We start from the raw sequence: 18,856 nt of genomic DNA, 5'->3' as shown, positions 1-18,856 counted from the left end.
GCTTTGGAAAACAGTCTGGAAGTTCTTCAAGGGATTAAGCTTAAGAGTTTCCATATGGCTCAGCAATTTCATTCCTAGGTACGTACCCAAGAAAAATGAAAACATATGTCCACAAAGAAACTTGTATACAAATGTTCATAGCTGTATTTATAATAGTCAAAAGATGAAGACAACTCAAATGTCCATTAACAGACATACAAATATTGGATTAACTGTTGAATAAACAAGATGTAGTACATCCATATATACTGGAATATACAATAAAATATTACTCAGCTATAAAAAGGAATTAAATACTGATACATGCTACAACACGGATAAACCTTGAAAACATGCTAAGGAAAAGAAGCCAGTCACAAAGGACCACATACCCAATGATTTCATTCATATGCAAGTCCAGAATAGGGAAAACTAAAGAGGCAAAAAGTATATTGGTAGTTACCATCGATTTAGAAAATAATATTTGGAATCATTATTCCCTGACCTTGAGCCTGAAGAAATATGACCCAGCTGGAACTGGGCCCTCACAGACTCACAAAGACGCATCAACTGGGTCTTGAGACAGACAATAGATGGGACAATCTCAGAAATTATCTTAAGGAGTTTTCACAAAAGGGCCATCAAACAGAACACAAAGGACTTTCCACTCCCATCTTTTTCTATTAGCATTTAGTGAATAGAAATTTGCTGGACCAATGAAGACCCTCCTGACTCTTGTTACTGAAATCTGCACCAATGATCTGTTAAGACAGACAATTCAAAATGTAGGATCACAGTTTCCAATCTGAAAAGGTGAAGCTTTCAATGGTTTTGCCCATTTGTAATGTTAATATATACTGCTGATTCTGTAATGGTCAATTTGTAATGGCTGTGGCAGCACTGCTCCTCCGTTTTCCCATTCTTGCCTTTTGTCTGTTCTGTGATATTTCCTTGGACTTGGGCAGACATGGCTCTAGCAGCATGCTTGTCCGTTTCCCACTTCTGCCCTTTTGAACATATGCCAAATAAAACTTTCTTTTTGCTTTACTAAACTTTGTGATGTTTTCACCCTACAACACCATGAGTCGGAGCTGACTCCACGGCAATGAGTTTTTTTTGGTTTTAGGGCTGGCAGGGGAGGGGAGGCATGAAGGTAAGGGGGTAATAGCTAAAGGGTTAAGTATTCTTTTTTTTAATGTTTATTTTTGGTAAAAAGACACACATCAAAACATACATCCATTCAACAATTTCTACATGTCCAACTCAGTGACACTGGTCGTGTTCTTCTGGTTGTGTCATCATTCTATCTCTGCCCAGATTATTTCACCGTTAACTTAGACTCACTGCCTGCTAAACTTCTCATCTATTCTTTAGAGTTACTGTTACAAATCTGATCTCATATAGATAATCCTTTAAAAGGGTGCAATGCTCTAACAGGATACAAACCATAACCAAAACACACAAACTCCAGAAGATAAGCTAGATAACTGGGATCTTCTAAAAATTAAACACTTGCACTCATCAAAAGACTTCACCAAAAGGGTAACAAGAGAACCTACAGACTGGGAAAAATTTTTTTGGACATTACAAGTCAGACAAAGGTCTACTCTCCAAAATCTACAAGAATATCCAACACCTCTACAACAAAAAGACACATAATCCAATGAAAAAAATGGGCAAAGGAAATGAACAGACACTTCACCAAAGGGGACATTCAGGCAGCCAACAGACATATGAGGAAATGCTTGCGTTCACCAGCCATTAGAAAAATGCAAATTAAAACCACAATGAGATACCATCTCACCCCAGCATTACTGGCATTACTGGCATTACTGGCATGGATCAAAAACACTGGAAATAACAAATACTGGAGAGGCTGCGGGGAGATCAGAACTCTTATGCACTGCTGGTGGGAATGCAAAATGATACAACCATTTTGGATAATGCTATGGCGCTTCCTTAGAAAGCTAGAAATAGAAATACCATAGGATCCAGCAATCCTACTCCTAGGAATATATCCTAGAGAAATAAGAGCTGTCACACGAATAGACATATGCACACCCATGTTCACTGCAGCACTGTTCACAGTGGCAAAGGGATAGAAGCAACCTAGATGTCCATCTACAGATGAATGGACAAACTATGGAACAGACAGACAATGGAGTACTATGCAACAATAAAGGATGATGAAACTGTGAAGCATCTCATAACATGGATGAAACTGGAGGACATTATACTGAGTGAAATAAGTCAATCACAAAAGGACAAATATTATATGAGACCTCTACTGTATAACTCATGTAAAAGTTTACACACAAAAAGAAACAATCTTTGTTGGTTATGAGGGATTCGGGTGGAGAACTAAACAGACAAGAGATAAGTGGTAACTTTGGTGAAGGGTAAGACAGTACACAATACTGGGGCAACCAGCACAACTTGTATCAGGAAAGGTCATGGAAGCTCCATAGACACATCTAAACTCCCTGAAGGACTGAATTGCTGGGCAGAGGGCTGTGGGGACCATGGTCTTGGGGAACATCTAGCTCAATTAGCATAACACAGTTTATAAAGAAAATGTTCTACGTTCTACCTTGGTGAGTAGCATCTGGGGTCTTAAAAGCCTGTGAGCGGCCATCTAAGATACTCCACTGGTCTCACCCCTTTGGGAGCAAGGGAGAATGAAGAAAACTAAAGACACAAGGGAAAGATTAGTCCAAAGGACTAATGGACCACAACTACCACGGCCTCTACCAGACTGAGTCCAGTACAACTAGATGGTGCCTAGCTACCACCACTGACTGCTCTGACTGGGATCACAAGAGGGTCCCAGACAGAGCTGGAGAAAAATGTAGAACAAAATTCTAACTCACAAAAAAAGACCAGATTTACTGGCCTGACAGAGACTGGAGAAATCCTGAGAGTACTCTTTTAGCTCAGTAATGAAGTCACTCCCGAGGTTCACCCTTCAGCCAAAGATTAGACAGCCCCATAAAACAAAACGAGACTAAAGGGGTACAATAGTCAAGGGACAAGGACTAGAAGGCAGGAGAGGACAGAAAAGCTGGTAATAGGGAACCCAAAATTGGGAAGGGACAGTGTTGACATATTCTAGGGTTAACCACTCATAAAACAATATGTGTACTGTTTAATGAAAAACTGTTCTGTAAATCTTCATCTAAAGAATAATAAACAGTAAAAATAAAAAAAAAGAGTGCAATGCTCAAGGCAAACTTTTTTACCAGTTGAGCTAAACTGTTGTTTGGTTTAAAGATGACTTCAGGGGATAGTTTCAGTTCAGAGTTTAAAGACTATCTCAGGCCAATAGTTTTGGGGGTTCTTCCAGTCTCAATGGGTCCAGTAAGTCTGGATTCCATAGGAAACTGACATTCTGTTCCACCTTCTCCTCCCCCACCCCCTTTAGTCAGGATCCATCTATTGAGTCCTTGATCAACACATTCAGTAATGGCAGCTGGGCACCATCCAGCTCTTTTGATCTCATGGCAAAGGAGGCAGCAGTCATGGAGGCAATTAGTCTGTAATCCAGTTCTTTCTCTGATTCCTGGATCTCCTTCTTCTGCTGCTGCTGCAGGCAAATAGAGACCAACTGTGGTATCTTGGCAAGTGTTTAAGATCCCAAGCACTACTCACTGAATTAGAAGGGAGAACAGAAACTCTAAAAACAGCATTAGGCCATTGACTGGATTGTCCCATGAAACCATGGCCCTAATTCATTGAACCAAGAAAACTAATCCCATGAGGTGTTTGGTTGTACCTAAGTAGTATAAACACATGTACCTTTTTTTTGTTTTGTTTTGTTGTTGCTGTAAAATTATATATAACACAACATCTACCATTTCAGCCCCTCCCCCCTTTTTTTTGGTGTACCGCTTAGCGCTATCAGTTACACTGGTCTAGTTGTGTAACCATTTCCCTTAATTGATGTCAATTTTCCCATCACCATAAACAAAAACTCACTACTTCCCAGAGAATGATTCCCTCTCTCCCTCACCCCTTATAACCACTAATAACCATTGGTGTCTATATATTTATTTTTTTTACCTAATCGTATCTGGGGATTCTTATAAATGTGATGAAAATGTTCTAAAATTGACTGGGGTGATGACTGCACATATCTGAGACTATACCAAAAACCAGGCTATATTTTATGGTATGTGAATTATATCTCTCAACACATGGGGTCACCATGAGTTGAATCAACTCAACAGCAACTTGTTTGGTTTTCTTTTTTTACTCAGTAGTGAGACAACCAACACCCCCTTCTCCCCACTGCACTGGATCCACCTGACCCTCACCTATTGTTCCCTGGACCACTGAGGACCGGTGACTCTTTTTGACTTTTACTTGCAAAGTCTTCATTGTTACTTTCAGTTTGGCTCATCGTCCTAACTGACCATCTCGGTACTTGATTACTCCACATTTTGTTTTCTCTGTCTAGGACAAAGAATATTCCAGTTTTATCAAGTAGCACAAAACAAATTTTAATAAAGTACAGTACTGAGTACACTTGCCTGCAAAGAATGTTGGGATCAGATACATAGCAAGTTAATAAAAGAAAATAATTCTGAAAAAGGATTAATTATCTAAGGTAGTTTCAGAAGCCAGAGGGGAGTAAACCAAACCAAACCCACGGCCGTCAAGTTGATTCCAAGTTACAGCCACCCTACAGGATAGAGTAGAACTGCCCCATAGGGTTTCCAAGGCTGTAAATCCTACAGAAGCAGACGGCCACATCTTTCTCCTACAGAGCATCTGGTGGATTCGAATCACAGATCTTTTGGTTTGTGGCCGAGTGCTTTAACCACAGGGCCAGCAGGGCTCCTTCTATGGAAGCAGACTGCCACATCTTTCTCCTGCAGAGGGGAGTAATTCCACAAAAAACCTGATTCCAGAGATTCATAGCCTTGTGGTTACATGCTACCCCAAGATGTTTGTAATTTGGTGGAATCCATCAAAAACTATCAAAACCAAATTAATATCAGATCAGTTTAACATAAAGAAGTATATATCATTTAATATCTGTAGGATAGCAATATCCTGAAGAAACAAAATACTAATACTGTAAAAAGAATGGGTATCAAACATTAGAAATTTTAACAGTTTTTTTTAAAGATAGACAAAAATATTATTAAAATGGAAGAATATTTAATGCAGGGACAAGGAAGGTGTTGTTCTTCAGGGAGTGAGACATTAATAATAAGCTTCATCTACCAATTTTCATTGTTGTAAGACAAATTTATCAATGTGAAATATCACAATGCTACAAGTCAGTGATTTACTCCAGATCAGTTATGTAAAAATGTTCTGGCCAAGATATGCCCTGGCAGTCACACTAATAACAAAGTTCAGTGAAAAAATGATGTAATACTCATTGCGGTCTTCAGGCAGGAGTATAAAATAAGTCTAATGGATCTCTATAATTTTAAAGACACATACCTAATCACTATTTTAGATTCTATGACTAACAAGCTATAGATTTCCAGCTCATTGCCTAAAATGGGGCAATGTATTTATAATACAAAGATCAAAGATAAACTGATGTGGCTTTCAGCTTAACAGGTAGTAACTTTTAAATAATCATTGTGATATACAGACAACTATCTGTTTCAGTCATGAATGTGGTAGCATTTAAAATTAAAATAAATACACCCTACTCAAGAGCAGCCTATAAAATGTCAGGAAACCACAGGGATAAACATCAATAGATGTTTGCTATAGGACAAACATCAGTCATGTAGTTTAATTCATGGTGATTAAAAATATACCCAATTTTATGATTTGTTATATTTAATTATGGAGAACAGCAAAGTAGCTATGTGATAACTCTGAAGGCAGACAGATCTGAGTTTGAAACCTGGGTCTGCCACTTAGGTAGCTGTGACACTCCAGGCAAGTTATTTAATCCTTCTAGATGTAAGTTTCCTCACTTGGAAAATAAGATAGTAATATCATAGTAATATCATAAAGCGAATGTGAGATTGAAATGAGATGGCATATGACAAATGTTTAGCACAGTTCCAGCATATAGAAAGGGCTAAAAAAATGTTAGCGATTATCACCACCATTGTAGTAGGTCATTTAGCCAACCACAACAGGCCCTAGCTGCTGCTTAGCTGATACCTACGCTACTGCTCGTAGCATCTCTTTCATCATTGTGTGTGTTCTAATAATCTTGGACAGTCTATCTTACTGAGATTAAAGACAGAATGAGGGTGAATGGGTCCAAGGCAAAGAATTCTCCATCCTTCTACTACATTTCCTAGAGGAAGGAGATGTTCACTCTATTACCAAAAGCAGTGGTGGTGACCAGAGAGGAAAACACACTACGGACACACCTTTTGCTGTTAGCACCAGCTTGAGGGGAGGCTGATGAGCGGCCTCACTGTGTTCTGCCTACTTCAGATAACCATCGCTCCCTCTTAAAACCTCATTTGAACACAACATTTGAAATCACATAATTATGAACTTCTATCAAATTTTTTAAAATCCAAACACATATGCTGTCTTCACTGATCACATGTCCACACATAATCAAACCTGCAGTAGCATATATGTATCCGTACGTTGTATGGCAAACAAGTAGATGGATTCTACCAACTAAATCCCTCTTGAAAGACATAATTTTCAAGTAAAACCTATAATTCTATTTTTATGCTAATTTTTTAATTTAAAAATGATACACACAAAAGCAAACCTGAAATCTACTTCTCTGCTAATCTTTTAAAGATTACTCTTACTTCTTTTTCTTCACCAGAGGAATCAGTCTAATTGCAAAATTTAAAAGCATACCACTTCAAGTAAGTAACACAGCTTGTTCATTGCTAATCCTTCTGTACTTAAGATACATGAGACTATTAAAAGATACCAAAAGGAGTACAGCAAAGGTAAAGAATACTTCATCTTAAAAAACTAATAAGGCTTCTTTAAGCATACATTTAAAACGTTATTTTGACTTTTGAGCCATGTATATATTTTACATATTCAAAAATAAAATTAAAAAAGAAAACCCTATACTAAAAAAAATGAGACAAATGAACCTGTCTATCAAATCGGCAGCATCACCAGAGAGAAGTGGCTTTTGAATACGGTACTCTGTATTCATACATACATTCATATGTACATTCTAAGGATTAAAATAAATACAACCAAATATTAAATTTCACTGAGAAGTAACAATGGTATTGTAATTTTGAAACAATGTCCTGTACATAGAAAGACAAAGCAAATATGTATGTTCATTTTATTAGATACTAAGATTTTCATTTAACTCAAAAGAAAATAGAGACTCAAAGAAGAAAAAATTCTGCTATGTTAAATTTCATTTGTAGATATCATAGGAGCTCATGGTTATACAAACAAAAAAAATTTTCAAGTGCTCTCTTCTGAAAGGGCTAGAAGCAATGACACACCAACAGCAATGAATATGACAAACATCCAGATCCTGGTTTCTATATACCACTTCTCACTAAAAAAAACCAGGACTCTTTGGATTAACAGCCCATTCCATACCCAGGACGAAGAAAATACAAGGCAAGCCTGGGATATCTTATGCCAGAAAGCCCTCCAAGACTCATGGAGAGTAAATAAAAAACAAAACAAAACCCACTGCCGTAGAGTCGATTCTGACTCATAGCGACTCTATGGTGGGGGTCAAAAAGACACAGGAGCTAGCTTACTCCTGGCCAAGTTTGGGACGATCTGATCATTAAAAAAAGAAAAATGACTACAATTGGTTATAAAACAATGGATAAATAAGTAAAAAACCAATGAGTCCATAGTGACATCTCTCCCAAAAAGAAAAAATCTCTACCAGTGGTGGTAATATTATCCCAACTCTTGACTCTTAATATTGATAATTAAAGAAATTAAGTATTTAACCTGAATTTTTAGGAGGAACTTTAGTTCCTCCCCAGTTAATGAAGAAAAGCTCTTCCTCACAGAGAACCTCCACTAAAATAATTCAAACAGGGGTACTAAAATCATTAAGCAAAAAGTTGTCAGAAACAGGATATTTGCTCGGTGTCAAAGCATTACAGGTAGTCCTCAACTCTGCTCCAAGTTGGTTCTGATGGAAGCTGAATGTCCCATTTTTCTTTAGTTTTCATTATTACCTTTTATTATCACTATCTTTATAAATCAGAACATTGAACATCTGTGAGTGAACATCTGAGAATATCAGCAAATTACATGCTGCAACATTGTATATAGTACATACTAATAAAGATAAAATGTATTTAAAAACAAAAACAAAAAAACAGAGGGTCCCAAGTGAAGTTTGTTGTAAGGAGAATATGTCGTAAATTGGGGACTGTCTGTACCCCAAGATTATACACTAATCATAAAAGGGCAAACCACACCTTTGTAATAAGATATCTAGCAGTCACCACTTTAACCTAGCGGTCACACTTAGCATCATTTATGTGGCAATCAGACATTATGGTGGCACAGTGGTTAAGAGCTCAGCTGCTAATCGAAAGATTGACAGTTTGAACCCAATAGCTGTTCCATGGGAAAAAGATGTGGCAGCCTGCTCCTATAAAGATTACAGCCTTGGAAGCCCTATGGACAGTTCTGCTCTGTCCTATAGGGTTGCTATAAGTTGGAATCAACTCGACAGCAACGGGTTTTTTTGGTTTTGATACGGTACAATATGAAGTACTTAGTTGTTGCCGTTAGCTGCCAACAAGTTGGCCCTGACTCATGGACAGCCCATGCACAACACAAGGAAATGCTGCTTGGTCCTGCACCATCCCCATGATGGGCTGGGGATCAGGCAGTTATGCTCCATAGGATTTTCACTGGATGATTTTTAGAAGTAGATCACTAGGCCTCTCTTCCTAATCCATCTCAGTCTGGAGGCTCTGCTGAAACCTATTCAGCATCATAGCAGCACACAAGCCTCCACTGACTAAAAGGTGGTGGCTGGGCATGAGGTGCACTGGCAGGAATTGAATCCAGCTCTCCTACATGGAGGGCAAGAATTCCACTACTGAACCACCGCTGCCCTCTGACGTACACGGTATCATCTATTAAATATTCTTGCCAAAAAGACTTCAAGCTAATCAAGCCTTTCTTTTAGACCTAATTTCCAGTTAACAGCAAAGTCAAAGGGGTAGAGGAATAAGTTAAATGACACGATGAGGAAACAGACAACTCCTGAATGTGGGGCTGGTCAATAAGACAAATAGTTTGTCTTTCTGTCAGATGACAGGAAAAAAAAGTGGAAGGAATGGGTACTGTTCTTTTTAAAAAGAGACTAAAGGCACCAAACACAATGCATGAATCCTGACCAAATTCAGCTTGCAGGGGATGTGGGAAGACACAGATATTTTGGAATAACTGAGGAAATCTGAATCTGGATTGGAAATCTTAATTTTTATAGGTGTGATCAGGATATTGGGGTTAGTAGAATATTTTTATTTTTTGGAAATATATGCTGAAATATCTGAGTGCCGTGATGTTTGCAATTTACTTTTAAACCTTTACACACACACGTATATATGTGTACACATACGTGCCTATAACACACATGTATACAGAGAGAGAAGAAAGGGGCAACAATATGGCAGAATGTCAATCACTGAATCTAGGTGGTAGGTACTGTATTTTTTCCCAACTTCTGTATGATAGAAAATTTCCATAATAAAGTTTTAAAAATTGTACCTTACTAAGAGATACAGTAGAAAGTGCACCTATGCTGGATATTGTTAGGGACCATCGAGTCGATTTTCAACTCATAGCGACCCTACGTGACAGAGTAGAACGCCCCCATAGGGTTTTCTAGGCTGTAATCTTTACAGGATCAGATCACCAGGTTTTTCTCCCAGGGAGCCACTGGGTGGGTCTGAACCACCATCCTTGGAGTTAGCAGCTGAGGGCTAAACCTTGGGCCACCAGGGCTCTGCTGGAATTTTATCTGGGTTCAAATCTCACTTCTATCACTTAGTAGTTGTATGGCCTAAGGCAAGTTACTTAATATCACTAAGTTTCTGTCTCATTTATAAAATACAAATAATAATACCTATGTCATTAAGTTGCTCTGATGTTACCATGTGGGAACCCCAGGTTCTTGCTTGGCATGACACCTACTGGCCAATAATGAGAGACCGAGGTGGGAAGACAGAAAAGCACCTTTATTTGGTTGCGCAAGGAAAAGAAGTCAGTCAGAGTAGCGGCAGCCAAGACTGCTCCCCAAGGGTGAGAAGAAAAGTTACTTTTAAGGGGTTTACAAGGAGGGAGTTCATACAAGTTACGTCAGCAACATTCTTAATCATACTACCTAGGTGCAATGGGGTTTACATGTAACTTCAAGCAAATGCAGGATTTTAATGTAAAGCTGGAGGGGGTGGGGTGGGGGGAGTGGAGCCCAGCAAAGTAAACAGGATTTTTTATGCAACACTGTGGGGGAGAAAGCCAAGCAAAGAAAAGAGGATTTTTATGCAAAGCTGCTGAGGCTGTGTCTCAATGAGAATTAAGATTACATATGTAAAATGACTAGCACAGTGTTGCACACAGTAAATAAATCTGGTTTTTCAAAATTTATGAATGTAATCATCCTGTAATACAAGACTATAGGAAAACATCCCTTTCATTCTTCTCACATTCCAGGACGAACAAATTACATAAAATAAAATTAAACACTATTAATACATTGGAAGTCAAAGTGAAGTAATGGGGGAAATGAAGGTTTATATTTTTTAAAAAATTTTTTAATTCAAGAATTCCAAGTGAAACCCCAAAACCAAAAAAACCAAACCAGTTGCTATCGAGTTGATTCCGTCTCTTAGTGACCCTACAGGACAGAGAACTGTCCCAGTTTCGAGGGAGCGCCTGGTGGATTCGAACTGCTGACCTTTTGGATGGGTGTCCCCTGAAACTCCAGGGAAAAGGAAATCATCAAAATCTTCACCTATCGAAACTATTTACCGTCTATCAAGCTGTGTACTTTGCTTTTGTTTAGCCTACCTCTGAATACAACACTAAGAAAATAAGTTGCCATTAAACAGAATTTTTTCCTGATTCCAAGAGGTACTTACTATATGTTGAAAAAAATTAAATTTTTGTCTTCGTTTCTAAAAATAAGTTCCAATAAAGTACACAATTACTGGGTTTTATTTTAAATTCCGGTTATGATTCACAGAACTCACGGATGCAAGTTCCTTTCATCAGTTCTAACGTACTTGGTATTTCACTTGCAAGTAGCCCCTTTTTCTGGCTAGGCTAGCAGTAATATGACTAGATGCAGAGTGAGCTTCAGGTAGAGAAGAAAAAGAGGTGTTTGTATTTTTTTTTTTTAAGAAGTGCCATCCTCTTGTTCCCCGTGTAAGAGAAAAAGCAGCAGTGGGGAGGAGGAAAAAAAAAAAAGAGTCGGGTCTCAGGCTCCCTGGTTCGACCAGGAAATCCTACCAGGTGAGAGGGGGTAACACCTTTGCCTTCTTTGGGTTAGGGCGCTGGGCAAATGGGCGCACATATTACCAGGAGCGACCTGGAAACCTGGAAGATGGGGGAATTTCTCCCGGACCGAGACGCCCAAGGCCAGTCTCCTCCCTTAAGACTTAAATGCCATTGAGTGGTCCCTGTGGGGTGTCTCCAGGAGCGGGTGGGGGTGACAGACAAGGCTTTGCTTTCCCTCCAGCGCCCAGATAAGGGACGCGTGGTGTCAATTCCTCGGAGGGCACACTCCGAGGGCACGGGCGGTGCGGAGAGTCCGGCCATTCCCCATACTCGCCCCCGTCCCCATTACCTGCGGGTGGCGGTGCCGGGGCCCGGAGGCCTGGTGCTCCTCTTCCTCCTCCCCGCCAGGCTGAGGAGGCGAGGTGGCGGCGACGGCGGCGACAGCCCGGGGGGAGGGGCGGAGCGCGCGGCTCGCTCCCTTCTCTCCTCCCCCGGGAGCTGAGGGACCCTATCTCGGGCCGCCGCGCCTAGGCCCGTGGACAGCCTGTGACTGGGGCATGGCGGCAAAGACGAGCAGCGTGTCTGCGGTGGGAGAGTGCGAAGTGGGTGGGTAGGGAAGCACCCCCCGCCGGTTGGAGGGACCTGAGGGGAGGAGCGAGCGGGGACCCGGGAGCCGCGCGCTGGCGGCCGTTGGCCGAGGGCAGGGAGCGGTTTGAGGAGCGCGGCGACGGCTCACGTCTTCCCGGCGGGGCGGGGTGGGGAAGGGGAAGGGGAGTGAGGGGAGGGGAGGGGGAGGTTGGGGAGGGGGAGCCGCCGCCGCCGCGCGCGTGCGGGCCGGCGCCGCCGCTGTTGCCGCTCCGCTCACTCCAGCCTGTTTCGGGGGCACTTTGTTTGTGTCCCACAATGCTTTGCGCAGGCGACCGGGAGGGGAGGGGGGAAGTGGGCGGGGCGGAACGAGCTCGGGGGCGGGGCGTCGGCGGAAACGTATTTATCGCGCATGCGCAGAAAAGGCTACGCAGATAGCCCGTACTTCAACTGTGGACCGACAGCCTCGGTCTGGTGTCAGATAACTGCTACTGTGTTTTGACCCTGTATACGCATTTGTACATAGGTGCACATATGCAGATTTATATTCATCAGCTGCCTCAGCGCTACCCAGTTTGTCCTTTCTCTAACCGTCCTTCTCAGCCAACTCCCCACTTAGGCTTATGGATTGCATTTCTCGTCGTCACTCACTCTTTCCGCATTTTTAAAATTTGAATTCAAAACGAAAGAAATTCCTATTTTCTCAAGCGGTTTCTGTAGCAGGGCTAAAACATGAAACACTACAGCGCCTATCGGTGAGGTGGGTTAACTGGTAGTCTGGCCATTTTTCATACACGGAAACTCAGGCCTGAGAAGAGAGGTTCCCTCAGGCAGGTGGGAGCGCAGAGAAGGGAGAGGGGTCCCGCGCCCGTGTTCTTTGCAGACCCGCCACCCGGTACAGATTTCCCGGATTCGGCTCCGCTTTCGCTCCCCTGGCCTCCTCACAGCGGTTTAAGGTTGTTCTAGCCTTCCCCTGTCCAAACTGGCAGGACGCGCCGTTCTGGGGCGATTGGAGAAACCGACTTCCAAGTCCCTCTCGTTTCCCCAACACCGGGGGACCTAGAGCTGCTCCAAAAACATATACCTCTTCCTTCCACCACCGTGAACCTATCATTTTATTACGCCATCACCTACTTGGCTCGGCACCCTGGCTTACCAGCGGAGGGCGAGTGTAGGCCACCCCGAAATGACAGGGGCTGCTTGGGGGAGTTTCCACGTTCTCAGTCAGCTGCAAATCTTTTACAATGTTAAAACTCCCAGTTCCCCCAGTTTGTAGCTTCCCGAGGCTGGGTCGGTATCAGGAGCGCCCGGAGCGCACGCGCAAAGCGCGCCCAGCGGAAGCCCCCCTGAGGGTGGGTGGAGGCGGTGGGAGGGTGGGAACGTTGGAGCCTTAAGCGCTTTGGGCGCTGTTCCTTTGCATACTTTGTTTTCCCAAGCCTCCAGCTTTTAAGACGAAAGACTTCGTTCCAAAAAGCTTTGTGCAAGGTGCGACGATGTTCAGTAGAGTGGCCTTTTCTTCTGAGACACTGGCAGCATCTCACACTAATCCCCTCCCTGAGAGAGATAAGCAGCTAAGCACCCTGATTCCAACGATTGTCTTTAGAAATAATGACAGTAAAACGACTAATGTTTGTAGTTGTGCTTGCAGTTTCCTATACATTTCAAGTATATGTGATGTTATTTAATCCTAAAACAATTCTAATGTTGTTGTTAGTTGCCCTGGAGTTGATGCTGACTCATGGCGACCTCATTGTGTTACAGGGTGTAACTGCTCCATAGGGTTTTCAAAGCTGTGACCTTTCGGAAGCAGATCGCCAGGCCTGTCTTCTGAGGAAACTCTGGGTTAGTTTCAAGGGCCAGCTTTTAGCTAATAGTTCAGTGCTTAACTGTTTGCACCACCCAGTGACTCCAAAGTATGGATTTTATTATTATTCACACCATCATTTTTGTTATTCCCATTCAGAGATGAGGAAATACAGAAAGATCCAAATTAGGCCCAGAAAGTTTTGTGCTGAGTTTTCAGGAAGGGGAATTGAAAGAAGATTGAATGCTTACCTCTGGGAGAGGCATCTGAGGTAGCAAGGCACAGGAAGGGACAGGAGCTTGAGGCCCTTGAGGGATGTGTATGAACAAAGTAAACAATTCGAGAAGAATCAGAGTGGGAATAAAGTAGTTAAACACATCCACCCACAGTCTACCTTTCCTAGGGCATCAATAAAAGACCATATTTAGCAGGTCTTTACTAAGAGTGCCTCCAGGGACTGAGGTGGCAGCTGTTTCTCACAAGATTGGCAGTGCCGACACAAAATAGCTTTTCTTAAACTGTTCTCGTCTCCTTTTCCTTTCCCTCCCTTTTGTGCTTTTCTCTTTTTCATTTTACACCTAAATTTTAATCATCTTTTCACTCCACCCCTAACCCCGATCTGGAAAAATAATTAACCAACAAATCTTGCGCTCTAAAGGACACAATGCTAGATACTTGGAAGTGTCAGAAAAACTACAAAGATTAACTATTGCAGGAGCCCTCTTCTCTGCTTGGCTTTGAGCAGGGTCTGTTTCTATGGCTTCTGCAGCCTACCACTTTTTCTTCCCAGGCTAGTAGAGACCTGCCTTTGAGCTACTAGAACACATGCACCTTTCTTTGACGCTTGGCTGAATAATACTAATAGGAGGATTTTGTGAAACCAGAATCCTGTTGCACAGGTGATGCAAACAAATGTAGACAGTATGAGGAATCTTTAATCATTAACCCAGTGTGGGTGATTCTGAGGAATTCCAGTCCCAGGCAAATAGGGTTTTATTTCTGCCATGAGCTGTTTTGGGGACCAGTTTTCGGCAAAAATGGCACGTTCTTATAGTAGACCACTAGCACTGAAAAGAAACTTAGTTATTTAGTTCAAAACTTATGGCAGAGCAAGAATTCCTTCTACTCATCAGAAAGATCTGTAGTCGTGGAAGAGGCTGCATAGGCCTGGCTCACTATTATTTACTCCTTATTGCTAATGGCCACATTGTCTCATGATCTTGTCTTTCCCTCTGGTTCCAGTGTCCACAAAAGGTTTAAGATTAACTGATGTTCCTCCTTGGAGGGTAGAAAACAAGTGATAATGATCTAAGGATGAAAAACCGAACAAAGCACCCATCTTGTGACAAGAAAACCAGGATGTTGCCAGATAACCCCCAAGAATACCAGTAGAAGATGAATTCATCTGAGACATCACCACCTCAAGGGGGAACTAACACAAACTTCTAAGACCCATAATCCTGTCCCTATAAAAGCCTTCAGCCGATCCCCAGTTGGGAAGATGGGTTTTTTGGGGGAGTCTATTCCCCCGTCTCAGAATTGGCTATTGCGGCAGGCGGCTCCAATCCGTGTTACTGTGGTAACAGTCTGGCTTGAATAATTCTAATAATAGAGAGCTCATTACTATACAAATCAGCCTTACTCCATTATTAGATCACTTCAACTATATTAAAAAATTAGTCTCACCCCCAAATTTACACCTCTTCTAGTATTCCCATTTCACCATTCACACAATTGAGCAAGTCAGAGGTCCTCAGGCTGCGGAAAATTCCACTGCCTCGAGCAGTTTGCTTGGCATGCCCCGTAGCTTTGTATTAGAACCTTGGCTCCTTTGCTTAGCATGCCCCATAATTTTATATTAAAATCCTGGCTCCCCTCTCCTTAACTACTGCCACAACACTAGAGGAAATTTTCAGAAACCAGGTTTGGGCATCATGTTGACATTCAGGATAACCTTTTAGACCTCATACATAGTAACTTCTCTGCCTCTAGGTGGAGTTTAACTTCCATTTTCTGAACACGTAATGCGTGAAGTTATATGTAAACCCTATTGCACCTGCGTAATATGATTAAGAATGCTGCTGATACATGCCTCCTGATTGGGGAACCGCTTCCCTGATCCGCTCCACCACACCAGTGGGTTCCCTTGGGGCATTTTTTTCTCTTTTCTCAATTTCTTGTCTTTCTCTATCTTCCTTCCTTACCCTTCTCCTGAACACCTGGCACTGTGTGCCATCTCTGCTCCTTCTTGAAGGGCTGTGCAGTGCCGCTTGGCTGGGGAGCTGCTTCTGATAGGCTCTCTTGGGACATATTTTTCTTTTTTCTTTTCTTCCCCACTCTCGGTTTCTTATCTCTCTCTACCTTCCTTCCTTTCCTTTCTACTGACCACCTGGCCACATGTGCCTTTCTCTTTTTTTTTTTTCTCAGTTTCTTATCACTCTCTCCCTGCCTTCCCTTCCTTTCTCCCGCCCACCTAGCCTCGTGTGCTGACTGTGCCCCTTCTTCACAGGCTGTGCCACATCGCCTGGCTAGAAAGCCATCAGCACGTGACTTCCCCAGGTCTGCACCACTCCAACGGCAGCCTCCTACAGCACCTTTTGTTTTGTGTGATGGTTAAGATTGTGTGTCAACTTGGCTGGGCCATGATTCTCAGTGTTTTAATGTGATCACTCCCATGATTGAATATACTCTGAGTAGCCAGACGAAAGGGAGTCTCCTTGGGGGTGTGGCCCACATCTGAATATAAGCAGACGTTCTGGCTTTTTGCTCTCTCTGGATCCTGTGGCTGCCTCCTGTTGTCTCATCTCTGGTTCTTGGGGCTTCAGCTGTTAGTTTATCTGCCGAACTTGAGATTCATCAATCTGCACAACCTGTGAGTGGAGCCCTGCTCTCTGACCTGCTGATCTTGGGTTCGCCAGCCCCTGCAGCTGTGTGAATCAGGAGAAACCTTTTGGTCTTGCCTGCTGATCTTGGAATTCATCAACCTTCACAGCCTGTGAGCAGAAGCCTTGCTCTCCGACCTGCTGATCTTGGGCTTGCCAGCTTCTGTGGCTGCTTGACTTCGGAGAGGCCTCTACCCTGATCCATGGACTTGGGACGTTCTAGGCTCTACAATCACGTGAGCTGTTTCCTTAATATAAATCTCTCTCTGTATATATTTATACACTTTACTTGTTTTGCTTATGTAGAGAACCCAGCCTAAGACAGTTTGTTTTGTTTTGTTTTGTTTGCTTCTGTTTCTCTCTCTTCTATCTCTTCTTCCCCATACCCACTTAGCTCCATACATCACATCCTCCAATTCCCTCCTGCCTATCTGCACTGCACACTGAGCACTGAAGGCCTGGAGGCACAGGCATGGACCACTGGACCTTGCCCTGCACTGCCCCCTAGCCCGGCCCTGTTGGCCCCACCATGTATGACAAATGACCCATCCCAGACCCACCCCCTCTGCTGGACCTGCCCTGTTGCAACATAGCTGAGAGACTGGCCCTACCCATTGGACAAGGTGATAAGAAGTACCATGCCCACAGATGAGCAAACAACAAAGAACGCCCAGCTCGCCTACCCAAACATAACCAAATAAAACAAAAAATCAGGACAAAACAAACAAATCTACAACCAATAAACAAAGAAAATAATTACTTAATGTCAAAAGACAGCAGACAATATCAAAACATATATATGTATTAAAAGAAAACAAAAAGAAAGAACAGGATAGTTTCAGTAGGTGTCAAAAATAAAACATCAGACGTCCTTCTGGCAGAAGAAAAGGCACCAGAATTACCTGATAAGGAATTCAAAACTCTAATATTCTGGACGATCCAAGAGATGACAGAAAAAGCAGACAAAAATAAGGAGAAAATAAAATCATAGAAAAGACAGACAAAAGAATGGAAGAATTCGGGAAAATAATACAGGAAGAAAATGTCAAAATAAACACACAACTAGAAATCATATAAAAACAGCAATTACAAATCAAAAAGATAAACAACAAGATTTCAGAACTGAACAGTGTTATAGAAGGGCTGAGGGACAAGTTTGAAACAATGGAAGACAGGATCAGTGAAATCGAACACAAACCTTGGATATCACTTTGTTTGAGGAAAGATCAGAGAAAAAGAATGTAGAAATCCTGAGAATTATGTGGGATACAATCAAAAGGAAAACTTTACAAGTGATCGGAGTTCCAGAATGGGGGAGAAAACGGAAAACATAGAGAGGATCATTAAAGAATTGCTGACAGAAAACTTCCCTAATATCATGAAAGATGAAAAGCTGACCATTCAAAAAGCTCAAAAAACCTCATATAGGATAGACCCCAAAAGAAAATCATCAATACATATCATAATCACACTTGCTAAAACCAAAGACAAGGAAACAGTCCTGAGAGAAGCTCAAGAAAAAGGAAAAGTCACATACAGAGGAGAAACAATAAGTCTGAGGTCTGATTACTCAGCAAAAACCACGCAGGCAAAAAGGCAATAGGATGACACATATAAAACCTTGAAAGAAAAAAATTACTAACCAACAATAATATATCATGAAAAACTCTCACTTAAATTTGATGGCAAAATTAGGACATTTCCAGATAAACAGAAATTAAAGGAATATGTAAAAACCAAACCAACCTTACAAGAACTATTAAAGGGATTCCTTGGTTAGAGAACCACAATATCAGACAACAACCGGAAACTAGGACACAAGACTGCATCAGCCAGATACCAACATAGGTAATGAACTCTCAAGGATAAAACAAAATTAAGAGATATACAACAGGCAACCAGAAAGGTTCATCTGTAAATGACAACAACATAAGAACAATAAAAGAGGGAATAAACTGTGTAGGTATGGAACTTTCAAATGGAGAGGATGTCAACCCGATACCAAGTAATAAAAAACTGGTTCAAACTTAGGAAGATGAGGGTAAATTTCAAGGTAACCACAAAGAAAGTTAAGAAACTTATTCATCAAAATAAAGAAGAAAAACAAAGTCTCAGTAAACACAAAAGCTGCAAAAATGAAAGAAATGAAAAAAAAAAAATCCACAAACAAAAGAAATTCAGCACAGGAGAGTAA

The 18,856-nt window shown here is 41.8% G+C and overlaps 1 protein-coding gene across 3 annotated transcripts in view; it reads right to left on the bottom strand.

Moving 5' to 3' along the window:
• Positions 1–13,202, bottom strand: part of ZBTB44 (zinc finger and BTB domain containing 44) — an 88,232-nt gene extending 75,030 nt beyond the window's left edge. Inside the window, exon 1 of one of the 3 annotated variants that reach the window (XM_023734056.1) lies at positions 13,133–13,202. The gene's annotated coding sequence lies outside the window, so the exon portion shown is untranslated. Of the gene's footprint in view, positions 1–11,740; positions 12,068–13,132 lie in introns of those variants that run through there. The other 2 variants (XM_004379320.2, XM_023734054.1) reach the window with 2 other exon arrangements.
• Positions 13,203–18,856: the final 5,654 nt, after the last annotated feature.

The sequence above is a fragment of the Trichechus manatus genome, unplaced genomic scaffold (genome assembly GCF_000243295.1).
Source record: "Trichechus manatus latirostris isolate Lorelei unplaced genomic scaffold, TriManLat1.0 scaffold00064, whole genome shotgun sequence".
Lineage (NCBI taxonomy): Eukaryota > Metazoa > Chordata > Mammalia > Sirenia > Trichechidae > Trichechus > Trichechus manatus.
This window is presented reverse-complemented; position numbering and strand designations above follow the sequence as displayed.